Source organism: Parambassis ranga, unplaced genomic scaffold, assembly GCF_900634625.1.
Source record: "Parambassis ranga unplaced genomic scaffold, fParRan2.1 scaffold_21_arrow_ctg1, whole genome shotgun sequence".
NCBI classification, from domain to species: domain Eukaryota; kingdom Metazoa; phylum Chordata; class Actinopteri; family Ambassidae; genus Parambassis; species Parambassis ranga.
Window position 1 is genome coordinate 4,018,667 of NW_021144767.1, and position 13,383 is coordinate 4,032,049.

The 13,383-nt window shown below is 45.4% G+C and overlaps 1 non-coding gene across 1 annotated transcript; it reads right to left on the bottom strand.

Annotated features, from left to right (window-relative positions):
- Window positions 1–1,732: 1,732 nt before the first annotated feature.
- trnav-cac (transfer RNA valine (anticodon CAC)) lies at window positions 1,733–1,805 on the bottom strand. The gene has a single exon. It is a non-coding gene; the product is annotated as a tRNA-Val (tRNA).
- Between the last annotated feature and the right edge of the window lie 11,578 nt (window positions 1,806–13,383).

A 13,383-nucleotide genomic window follows, 5' to 3' on the forward strand; every position in this document is an offset into this window, starting at 1 on the left:
ACACCAGGAAAGAAGACAGGGATGGGGTGCCACAATAGAGACCTTGCTGTTCCTCTTCTGGCTGGCGAGTGGGACATCCTACAGAGTGGTGGCAAGGGTGTTCGGGATGCCTCGCTCCACTGTTCACTGCATCGTCCATCGGGTTACTGGGGAGGTGGTGGCTATTCGCCACAAGGTCATCTACCTCCCCAAGACCGCAGAAGACCTGGCGGCAGTAACCCAGGGGTTTGCAGGGCTGGCGAGACACGGAGCTTTCTGCAAAGCTGCTGGAGCAATCGACGGCTGCCATGTGAGGCTCAAGCCTCCAAGCGGCCCTGATGGTCACTGCTACCGCAACAGGAAACTGTTTTCCTCCATTTTATTGCAGGCAGTGTGTGACCATCAGGGCCGCTTCATTGACACGTACGTGGGTTGGCCGGGGTCGGTGCACGACTCCAGAGTACTCCGGCACAGCCCACTGTACAGGCGTGGCATCTACCCTCCTCCAGGGCACTTCATCTTGGCAGACGGCGGGTACCCATGTCTCCAGCATCCACTCCCCCTCATCACTCCCTACAAGCAGCCGGTACAAGGTGTGGCAGCCCAGCGCTTCAACAGCCATCATTCCAGGACACGCTCCATCATAGAGCGTGCCTTTGGAATGATGAAGACATGGTGGCGAGCCATCTTCCTCCAAGCGCTGGAGGTGCACCACACCTTTGTGCCTCAGGTATGTCACTACATGAGAGAAATATTGCTTATTGTCAAATGGTGAATACCATGTAAGTAATTCTTCTTTTCTACAGGTCATAACAGCTTGTGCCTGCCTGCACAACATCTGCCTGGGTGCCGGTGACATCATGGCCCCAGAGGATGGAGTGCAGGAGGACATAACAACAGTTAAAAGAGTTAATTGTTTACACCTAACAAGTCTGATGTGCTTCATCTGGTCAAGTTCAGTAGAACTGATGGAGCCACTTGGGCTACGTTCAGACTGCAGGCTAAAGTGACCAAATCCCAATTTTTTGCACTAATGTGACCTGTATCTGATATTGTCATGACAGTGTGAACAGCTCAATTCCGATGTTTTTATATCCGACCCAGGCCACTGTCATATGTGGTCCTAAATCAGATACTTTTTTTTGCAATGCGACCTCAGTCTGAACGGCTATGCGGCATATATCAGACTTTTGCGTCAGTAAAAGGCGACAGGCGTCACAATTCTGCGACACAGGAGCGGGCAGACAAGCTGTGTCGTTAGCAACAAGCGCCTGTTGCCAGGAAGTAGAGCCCAACTCCAATGCGCGGCTCACAGATGAGGGAGATGTAGACTGTCTTGCTGTGAAAGTGACACAGAAAGGCGCTCGCAGACGTATTCAAAGGTTCTCGTCATTCTGAAGTTATGAATGTTGCATGTTATGAATGAAGTCAGTGTCGCTAAAAGCAGTCACATCACTATCCCACCACTCCGCACCCACACAACAAGTAAAACCTATATATGACCACCAAAAACCCATAACACATTATATTTTTTTATTTTTTTTATTTTAGATACTATATTAATCCCAGAGGGAAATTCTTTACGGCAGTGTCATACAATGACTAGCAAGGTGCGCCACAGGCTAGGGTGAAGTGTCTTGCCCAAGAACACACAACAGTGACTAGGGAGGAGTTGGGATCGAACCACCAACCTTCCGGTTACTAGACAACCCTGCTATACCACTGCGCCACTGTTGTCCCTAAAACAATGTTGTGTTTCTGCCAGGTTTCAAACCAGGGACCTTTCGCGTGTGAGGCGAACGCGATAACCACTACACTACAGAAACTCACATATAACATGTCTTACAGTAAGTATTATTAGGAGGATGCTGTCATCTTCCTGCTAAATTGAGCTTTCTCACCTGGAGAGCCGCCGATCCTGAAGGACAAACTGGAGCAGACAGGGGTGGACCACCTGCTGTCAGAGTGGATCAGGGACTACCTCACAAACTGACCACAATAGCTTTAATTTGCACATACAAATACTACTGTTTACTGCTTACTTTTGCACTTCAGCCACTTTACAGTCTGTTTACATTGTTCATGGACATTTGGATAGTGATAACATTTATGACTTGATAACCTGTACATACTTAATATTTTAGGAAGTGGTCTTGTATTAGGGTGTGACCCTCCTGAGAAGCAGAACCTCTCCTTTATAGGGCTGTCTTGAAAACTGCCTCTCATTTCCACCTGTTGTCTGTTCCATTTGCATAACAGCAGCTGAAACTGATCCACAATCAGTGTTGATCCTAACTGGACAGGCTGATTTCACACAGGTGTGGCCAGATCAACCTGTGGTTAAGTACCACAGGCTTCTAAACTGCTGTGATCTCCAACCTCACCTTTATTTCTAAGATATTTGAAAGGGTGGCTGCAAGTCAGTCCACCAACAGCACCGGTCTGTTTGAAGTGTTCCAGGATTCAACAATAATCTGTTAAATTAAGATTAAGATTAAGATTAAGAAACCTTTATTAGTCCCACAATGGGGAAATTGCATTTTTGCAACGGCATACAGACAGCAAGGGATAAGTTAGGAAAAAGATATATACATTATAAAATAGGCTACCAATAAAAGATATATACATTATAAACAGTTTACATATTTAACAGTTATTGCACAGGTGAGTGGAGGTAGAAATGGTATATAAACTGTACAGAGTGCATCAAAAACTAAATAGATAATTTATTGTATTGAGTATTGCACCTATCAGAAGTGTTTATTATACAGTCTGACAGCAGCAGGAAGGAAAGACCTTCTGTATCTCTCCTTCACACACCGAGGGTGGAGCAGTCTGCCACTGAAGCTGCTCTGCAGGGCTGACAGGGTGTCCTGCAGGGGGTGGGACTCATTGTCCAGCATGGATGTTAGTTTTGCCAGGACCCTCCTGTCACCCACCTCCTGCACTGAGTCCAGAGAGCAGCCCAGGACAGAGCTGGACTTCCTGATGACTCTGTCCAGCTTCTTCCTCTCCCTCTCAGTGATGCTGCTGTTCCAGCAGACCACACCATACATGATGACTGATGCCACCACAGAGTCATAAAAGGTCTTCAGGAGTGCCCCTTTCACTCCAAAAGACCGCAGTCTCCTCAGCAGGTAGAGCCTGCTCTGGCCCTTCCTGTACAGTGCGTCTGTGTTGTGAGTCCAGTCAAGTTTGTTGTTGAGGTGAACACCCAGGTATTTTATAAGAGTCCACCTGCTCAATGTCCATTCCCTGGATGTTCACCGGTAAGGGGGGGGCTGAGTGTCGTCTGCGAAAGTCCACCACCATCTCCTTGGTTTTCCCTGCATTGATCAGGAGGTGGTTTCGCTGACACCAGTCAACAAAGTTCTGCGTCAGTCCTCTGTACTCCGCGTCATCATCATCTCTGATGAGACCAACAATCGCAGTGTCATCAGAGAACTTCTGCAGCACACAGCCGTCAGTGTTGTGTCTGAAGTCCGACGTGTAGAGGGTGAAGAGAAAGGGGGCCAGGACAGTCCCCTGAGGGGCACCCGTGTTACAGGTGAGCAGGTCAGACACACAGTTCTGGGCTCTCACAAACTGTGGTCGGTTTGTGAGGTAGTCCCTGACCCACTCTGACAGCAGGTGGTCCACCCCTGTCTGCTCCAGTTTGTCCTTCAGGATCGCCGGCTGGATGGTGTTGAAAGCACTGGAAAAATCAAAGAAGGTGATTCTCACAGTGCTGCCGGGCTTCTCCAGGTGAGAAAGAGCTCGGTGTAGCAGGAAGGTGACAGCGTCCTCCACTCCAACATTAGGCCTGTAGGCGAACTGCAGTGGATCCATTGAGGAGCCCACTGTGGAGCGGAGGTGTCTCAGGACCAGTCTCTCCAGTGTCTTCATGAGGTGGGATGTCAGAGCCACTGGTCTGTAGCTGCTGAGGTCTTTGGGGTGCGGTGTTTTAGGCACTGGTACCACACAGGAGGTCTTCCAGAGCTGTGGTACCACCCCCAGCTTGAGGCTCAGATTGAAGATGTGCTCCATAACTCCACACAGCTGGTCTGCGCAGGACTTAAGGAGCCTGGAGCTAATGGCATCTGGTCCAGCTGCCTTCCTTGTCTTGGTTTTCCTGAGTTCTGTTCTCACCTGGGCTGCTGTGAAGGACAGGGGTGGGGGTGGGGGATGAGTGTCACTGTGTGGGTGTGAAGTGGTTTGATGTTGTGATAAGCTAAGAGTGTGGGGGGCTGTGGGAGAGGAACAAAGGCCAGGAGTCAGTCAAATATCACAGACCAGAGTGAAATCAAGTCCTTTTGAGGCAGAAATAAGCCCCTGGACTCACTGTGGGGCCACAGTCACTTTTTGGCAGATGAAAACACCAGTTTTTGAGGTGTATTATTTTAAAGGGGTCTTCATGGTATAAATGTGCTGGCTGCATCATAAGTTCTTGTTATTTAATGATAGTTAATTATAACTTCGTGGACCTGCAGACTCTTTGTCTTCATATGGGCTGAATGAAGGGAGACTAGCACAGATTTGACATGTGTGACTTCCACATGCTTTCCTACCATGAATGGAACAAGTCAAGCAGCACATGATGTGTTTGTGTAACACTGGAGATGTTAGCTGTACACGTGCAGAACAAAGACATGACCCACAGCAGACCATCATGTTTAAGGAGCAGCAGGAAGTCCTCTTCTTAGTAACATTTAGGTGAATGGGACGGCACATTTGATGTTTGACTTCATCTATGAACACATGTCTGCAGCATGTTTACTGCATTTGAACTGTTACTAATGTCATGACGCCAGCTGTGTCAGCTTTGTTTCCCTTTAAGTCCTCCATCTTCCTGCTGCATGTACTTTGTTGTTTTGTTGGATATCCTGTTTTATTGTGAAAGGACTCTTTCCTTCCTCTTGTGTTTCCCTCCTTGTTGGTTAGCTGCTCCGCCATGATTGTTGTCACCTGTGTCTTGTTAACTCTTGTGTGTCCAAGTCTTGTGCTGTCCTTTGTCACTGTCACTTTCAGAGCTTTCTATGTTTGCACCTGTTGTTCCGTGTTCCTTCAGTGTCTTCAGCATGCAGTCTGTCCAGGTTTGGGTCCCTTGACCTTTTCTTTAATACTTTGGTAGTTTATAATTTCACCTGCTGTTTCTGTCACTTCTTTCATTATGAGTTAAGACTCCAATAAGTTCCATTAAACTCACAGTGATGTATCACAGTGATGACTTCATAGTAAAGCCTTTCTTCTTCATGCCTCCTCCCACCTTACCCATTAAGCACATGTGTTTGTTACCAGCAGCAACATGATTGTGGTAAAAAGCTCATTGAACACTGTGCTCAGGGCTCTTGGTAGTTGCTGCTTCTTCTCCTGTGCTCCTCCAGACACTCCCAGTCCTCCTCTCTGACTGAGCTCACCTGCTTCCACTTGCTGATCAGGAGACAAAGGACAAAGGAGGGAAGATGAGACACAGAGGGACATTTGTCCTTTTGTTAGTAGGGCTGCTGCTTGTTGTTGCTCCTTTAGAAAACCTGATGTGTTTTCTTGTTCCTTTAGTAGAAAATAATGAGTCTCTTTTGTTTGAATCTCTTTTTTTAGCTTCTTTGTCTCCTAGTTCAGCTTTTGTTCTCTCCTTGTCCTCTGACCTGCTGAGGGATGGAAAATGGACTTTTAGCTGCACATGCTGGAAGTCCTGACTCCAAAGCGAGTAATTTCCCATAGACTCCCATGATAAAATGGCCGACATCACAGCAGAAAAGAACATGTTTACAGCCTGGTACAAAAAAACACTCTGGTCTCAGATGATAGGTTCTCTTTTAGTGTCAACTGTATCGGGGGTGAATTTTTTTACAACTCACTCCTTTCAATTGTATTCAGACTTAAAATTACACATAATTATGGGCGTTGCCGCTTGAGTGACAGACAGTTGTCGTATCACAGCACGAGTTTCCTCCCCCTCTTTGTCCATATTTGTAGTTTTGGCGGACGTGACACTGCCAACATGGTGGCGGTCAGCATGTCCTGGAACCTCCCACCGAGCCTCAGAATGGCTCTTCAGAAACAAACGGAAGCTCCCACGGAAGCTCTGTCCATAGTTTTTACTGTCAATGGAACGTGTTCTAAGGGTTGTCAGAATTTCTGTATGAGGTATTGTAAAGATATAGAGAAAGTAAATACATCTATTGTGTGGTAATGTGGTATAGATAAATGTGCATTAATTAATATTTATAATATTATTGTTGTTAGTTATTATATGTATATGAACATTTTTTATACATTTTATGAAAGTGCTTGTGTTACTGGGTGATTGGGGGAGGGGGCATTTTTATTGATTTTTATTTAGGAACAATAGTGATATCAAAGTGTTTGGGCTCAGGCGATTCCTCTTTTTTGATAAACTTCCCCAGCCTTGGAAAACACCCTCTCACAGGGGACCGAAGAAGCTAGTGTGCACAGAATCTGAATTGCCAGTTTGTACGGGTGCGGATATAGATGCTTCTGAGTGTGCCAGTAGAGCAAAGGGTCCTGTTGCCTTGGAATGTTCAGTTCTGCAGGATACCTTTGCACTTGAACAGTAGCCTCTGCTTTGGCACTGGACTGTCCACGGCCCTGAGTTACAGTATTGTCAAAAAGCTGCCACAGGTCACCTGCAAAGAGTATATAACGATATTGCAGTAAACATTAAGAAATGTTGATGATCTAAAAAAATAAAATAAACATTGTCCAATGCCACGTTTTTTGCTTACCTCTCTTTCCACAAGTTTACCGGGTCCAAGGTGTTCCTGTAGGTTTTGTGTAAACAATTTATATGGGCCCATCTTGCTCCATAAAATCTCTGGCTTTTCCCAGCCCAAATTTCATTTACTACTGTAGGAAGAAAATAAAAAAAATACTTGTAATGACCTCAGCACAGACAAAACACTGAAAGTCCATAATCACCACTTTCCACTGAATCAGGTTGCATTGCTGATAGAGGAGGAGCAGGGCTGGATGACGGTGGAGCAGAGGTAGAGGGTAGTGTTGTATGGGGAGGAAATAGTGGATGGTGATGCTGAAAGTGTGGATGAAGAAGGCCATTTGTGGGGGATGCGGGGTGTGGGCTGTGTGTATTTGGTAAGGTGGTCAATGTTGACTTTATGCACCACCTTGTTCTTGTGGTCAGCACTTTTATATTCAGTTTTAATTATTGTGAAGGGCCCTAGCAGTGGTTTACCCCCCTTCCTTTGCTCCTGACAGATGTTTTTGTCTCATGACCTGATCTCCCACAGCAAACTTGTCCTCCTGCCCTGTCTCCTCCCTCTTCTGCTTCACTTAAGCCCTGACCCTCTCAGTGTTTTCCAGGGCGACTGCATAATTTCTTTTAAGTATTTTTAGTCCTGCAGATAGTGTTTCATGCCCCAACACATTCTCCACGATGCTATCAGTTACCTGAGAGGAAATATATCACAATGTTGGTAAACCAGATTGATGGATTACTGTACCATGCACCACATACATGTATTGAGAACACACCTCATACTCTTCTGGAATCTCAGTAGGATATCTTTCTTCCCTACCAAACATTAGACAATAAGGTGAGAACTGAGTTTTTTTTGTTCTCAGGGCAAACAAAGAGGACTGCAGGTGGCTGTCCTAAGTCTCAGGTTTCTCCCCAACTAGTTTATTCAAAGTCCTGTAAGATCAAAGATAAACACAGTTACAGGATTGCAAAAACTAACACAAAATCCACAAACATTATAAAACCATACCTTTGAATGGTCCCAGTCATTGTCTCTACCAAGCCATTGGTCTGGGGGTGGTAGGGTGAACACAAGTTTCTCTTTATTCCCAGCTTGTCACAGATCTTATAGTTTATCTGGATTAACAATAATAATACTGAGACAAAACTTATCATTGAAAATAGGGGCAGATAACATGACAAGTGGTGTTACCTGATTGACAAATTCACATCCTTGGTCGGGTAAAAGCCTTCTTGGGGCACCAAATTTATAAAAGAAGTCCATAATTCAGTAAACAACCTCCACTGCTCCTTTGGTCTTCAGTGGATACGCCTCTGTCCACTTCGTAAAGTAATCTATCATAATGCAAATGTACTGGTGGCCCTTCTTTGTTGGTGTGAGCTTGCCAATAAGGTCCATGCCCAGTAGTCCCAGTGGCTCAGTTATCTTAAACATAAAAAAGTCTAGTTATGGACATGGCTTCAATTGGAAATATGTTAAATGTTTTAATGCAGTCACCTCAATGGGGATGTATGCCTTCTTTATTTTCGTAGTGTTTCTTCTGGCCTGGCATTCAGGACACTCAAATATCTACAATAATTTAAGTATGGGGTGAATAAAAAAAAAAAAATTAAAAATTACCAATACAGATTAAAAAAAAAAGTAACCCATTACGTATGTCTTTTTCCATACCAGGCCAGTAATATCTACGTGCAATAGCATCATAGGTTTTCTCCATCCCACAATGGCCACCATGCTTACTAGCATGCAAATCCTGGAACACCTGGTTTGCTTCTTCAGGTGACTTAACAACTTTTGCAAGGTGTTCTCCCTGCTTTCGTCTTCGGCGAATATAGTGGAGCTGCTCATCTAATGATGATTCCGTTTATTTTTTTAATGAAATTGTAATTTACAATAGAAAATAAAACAATAGTTACCACTTACCCTTAATTAAGTAATTTTCACACCTTCTCCGGATAATGAACCGGCTCTTTGCCGAAGAGCCCACAGGACAAGCATTATGTCTCAGAAACCTTTCAATTTCCTGAACCATTTGGGGATTCATTTTTCCCTTCCTACACTTTTGAATTCTTACCTCAAGAAACTACTGCACTTACCTCTGACTATATCTTACCTCAACAAACTGCACTTACCTATGTCTTGTGTTTTACTAATCTACTTTTAACTATCTGTGTTCTCAACTAAATTGCTGTTTCTCTCTCTCTTTCTTTCTCAAATCCACTAAACTCACCACAAGTAGGCAATCATGGTTTACCTATATATATATATATATATATATATACCTTTTGCCATCTGTACCTTACAAGGTGGAACTTGTTGGGGAAATTGCACACAGATAGTTATTGGTTGAGGACTTATCAGCAGGACTTGTAGCACTATGGTTATTTTACCACAGGTTTACCCTTGATCCTTGTAATTAGAAAACCTTTGGAACAAATTCTGTTTGAACATCCTGCCTACAAAGTAGCCTATAAGCTCACTACAAACAAATACATGCAATGTCTAGGGGTGGCCATGCAGTGACGCAAGCTTTTATTTTGAAAGGTGCATCTGGCTTAATGTGTGTGTGGCTCCGTAGCGTAATCAAACACGGCTTATTTAGGATTTTAATGATTACATCGAAGGCGCTATGACCATGCCTGTGTGTTCTTTACATCACCTGAGTTTTTCATGTGTAAGAGTTGTACATGTACATGGACTCTTACATGGAGTCAGACCATGTTAAGTTGTCACAACATCAAGCTGTGACTACAGCCAACATTCATGTGTAACATTCACCCTTGTTCATGAAGCACTCTGTGACGTGGCAAGATGGTGCTAGGGTGTTCTGCTGCTGGCCGTCTGTCGCTGTGCTCTGTGTTTTTCATGTGGATACTGCTTTACCTGTGCTGTCAAGAGGTGTTCTCGCTTCTCACATACGATCGGCAAACTCTGCTTGAGGTCGGATGCTTCTGCAATCAGCTTAAAACTGACCCTGTGACTAGCTCTCCTCTGTTCCTTGAGGAAATACCGGCCTTCCTGAGGCGCCCTCCTGTGTATCTCACCCGCAAGAAACGCCGAAGGAGACGGGGGAAACGCGGTGGCGTCCGGGTGAGGATCGAGGCTCTCCTGAGATCTGCTCGTGTACCTGGTCGTGATCTGCTTTTGCTGGATGATCCTGCTTTACACTCACTGGCGATCAGGGCCCGATGGATCCAACCGGTGTTCCCGGAGGTCGACAGCTACGACGGCGTCGGCTGTTTGGTGGACCCCGCTCAGCTGCTGCTGCCTCCTGCCAGCCGGCGGCCACGAACAGGTAGAAGTGGTGTGGATCATCAGAATTTCCGCTCACTGAAGCTTGCTTCACCCTCGACTGGCACTCTTAATTTAAATCTGGCGCTGCTGAATGTGAGGTCCGTCACCAACAAAACTTTTCTCCTGAACGACTTCTTTACCTCGCGTAAACTGGATTTTATGTTCCTGACGGAAACTTGGCTACGTGAAGGAGAACTGGTACCTTTCTCGGAGCTGCTCCCCACTGGATGTAATTACTTTAACTCCCCACGTACCACTGGCAAAGGAGGAGGACTGGTTTCGATATTTAAATCCTCATTCCACTGCCAACAATCTCCGGCTGTCAGCTACTCCAGCTTTGAGCTGCAACTCTTCGAGGTAAAGCTCCCCGTGACTGTTCTCTGTGCGGTGGTCTATCAGCCACCAAAAATTAACAAAGACTTTGTTCGGGACTTTGCGGACTTTGTGTCGGGTGTCACTCGGGTGTCATATGATCACTTTCTGATTGTTGGTGATTTTAATGTGCATGTCTGCTGTGAGAGCAGACCTCTGGTCAGAGACTTTCTGAGTGCCATTGACTCTTTTAATCTCACGCAGTCCGTTTTGGTGCCGACACTAGAGAAAGGCCACACTCTGGATCTTGTGTTGTCATATGGGCTGGATGTACAGATAACTGAAATCGGACACTCCCTCTTATCTGACCATCTACCTGTGTTATTCTCCCTCTCTGTGCCTGCACCCAGCACCATGAACACCGCGCCCGTTTGCCGTCTCCGTGTTTTTAACCCCTCAACTCCCCAGCGGTTTACCGCTGCTTTTAAAAACTCCTTTCTACACTCAACAAAAATATAAACGCAACACTTTTGTTTTTGCTCCCATGTTTCATGAGATGGACTTGAAGATCTAAACTTCATTCCAGATACACAATATTACCATTCCTCTCAAACATTGTTCACAAATCTGTCTAAATGTGTGATAGTGAGCACTTCTGCTTTGCTGAGATAATCCATCCCACCTCACAGGTGTGCCACATCAAGATGCTGATCTGACATCATGATTAGTGCACAGGTGTACCTCAAACTGCCCACAATAAAAGGCCACCCTGAAATGTGCATTTTGTTTCTGCTTTATTGGCGGTCTGGGGACTCAGAACCAGTCAGTATCTGGTGTGACCACCATTTGCCTCATGCAGTGCAACACATCTTCTTCGCATAGAGTTTATCAGATTGTCTATTGTGGCCTGTGGAATGTTGGTCCACTCCTCTTCAATGGCTGTGCGAAGTCGCTGGATATTAGTGGGAACTGGTGCGCGCTGTCGTATACGCCGGTCAAGCACATCCCAAACATGTTCAATGGGTGACATGTCCGGTGAGTATGCTGGCCATGCATGAACTGGGACATTTTCAGCTTCCAAGAATTGTGTACAGATCCTTGCAACATGGGGCCGTGCATTATCTTGCTGAAACATGAGGTGATGTTCATGGATGTATGGCACAACAATGGGCCTCAGGATCTCATCACGGTATCTCTGTGCATTCAAAATGCCATCAATAAAATGCACCTGTGTTCTTCGTCCATAACAGATGCCTGCCCATACCATGACCCCACCACCACCATGGGCCACTCGATCCACAACATTGACATCAGCAAAGCGCTCACCCACACGACGCCACACACGCTGTCTGCCATCTGCCCTGAACAATGTAAACCGAGATTCATCCGTGAAGAGAACACCTCTCCAACGTGCTAGACGCCATCGAATGTGAGCATTTGCCCACTCAAGTCTGTTACGGCGACGATCTGGAGTCAGGTTAAGACCCCGATGAGGACGACGAGCATGCAGTTGAGCTTCCCTGAGACGGTTTCTGACAGTTTGTGCAGAAATTGTTTGGTTATGCAAACCAATTGTTTCAGCAGCTGTCTGAGTGGCTGGTCTCAGACGATCTCGGAGGTGAACCTGCTGGATGTGGAGGTCCTGGGCTGGTGTGGTTACTCGTGGTCTGCGGTTGTGAGGCCGGTTGGATGTACTGCCATATTCTCTGAAACGCCTTTGGAGACGGCTTATGGTGGAGAAATGAACATTCAATGCACGAGCAACAGATCTGGTTGACATTCCTGCTGTCAGCATGCCAATTGCACGCTCCCTCAATGCTTGTGGCATCTGTGGCATTTTGCTGTGAGACAAAACTGCACATTTCAGGGTGGCCTTTTATTGTGGGCAGTTTGAGGTACACCTGTGCACTAATCATGATGTCAGATCAGCATCTTGATGTGGCACACCTGTGAGGTGGGATGGATTATCTCAGCAAAGCAGAAGTGCTCACTATCACACATTTAGACAGATTTGTGAACAATGTTTGAGAGGAATGGTAATATTGTGTATCTGGAATGAAGTTTAGATCTTCAAGTCCATCTCATGAAACATGGGAGCAAAAACAAAAGTGTTGCGTTTATATTTTTGTTGAGTGTATATTCCCTTGATCTTAGCAGCCACAGTGTGGATGATTGTGTAATGATGTTTGATTCACTTTGCTCTGAGATTTTGGATTCAATCGCGCCCATGACTCTCAAGCCTGTAAGGCCGCAGAAACAGCCTTGGCTCAACGAGTCCACTCGTGTGCTCAGACGCGCATCTAGGCAGGCAGAGAGGAGATGGAAAAAGGACAAACTTAAAATTTTGTGGGATCTCCTACAAAACGATCTCACATCATACCAGCAGGCTGTTAAAGCTGCAAAGACAGAATATTTCTCCGCACTTGTGTCTGCAAATGCTCATAAGCCTCAGGTTCTTTTTAATGTGTTTGATTCTCTGGTGAATCCATGTGATGCTGTCTGTATGTCCTACTCTGTGCGAGGCTTTTAAGCAATTTTTTATTGATAAAATTTTAGCATTTGGACACCCGCTCTCTCAGTCTGCCCAGGACCCCTCAGCTCTTTCTCCCAGCTCCGCTGTCTTTGACAAATTTGAGCCTGTCTCACTATCTCACCTCACTGAGATTGTTAAAAATTTACGGCCTGCCACTTGCCAATCTGACAGCATTCCATCATGTCTTTTTAAAGAGGTCTTCTGCACAGTTGACACTTTTAGCTTACAATTTATAAATCTGTGTCTGAGCTCTGGATCTGTTCCATCCTCTTTTAAACATGCCACGGTGCAGCCTCTTTTAAAAAAGAAAGGCCTAGACCCCTCGGTTTTAACCAATTTTAGACCAATTTCCAAGCTCCCTTTTATCTCAAAGGTTTTAGAGAAAGCTGTTCTTACTCAAATCCAAGAATTTTTAAAAACAGCAAATGTCTGTGAACCGTTTCAATCTAGTTTTAGGCCTCTCCACAGCACTGAAACTGCTCTTTTAAAAGTTTTTAATGATCTCTTGCTCACCCGTGACTCTGGCAACTGTGCCATTTTAATTCT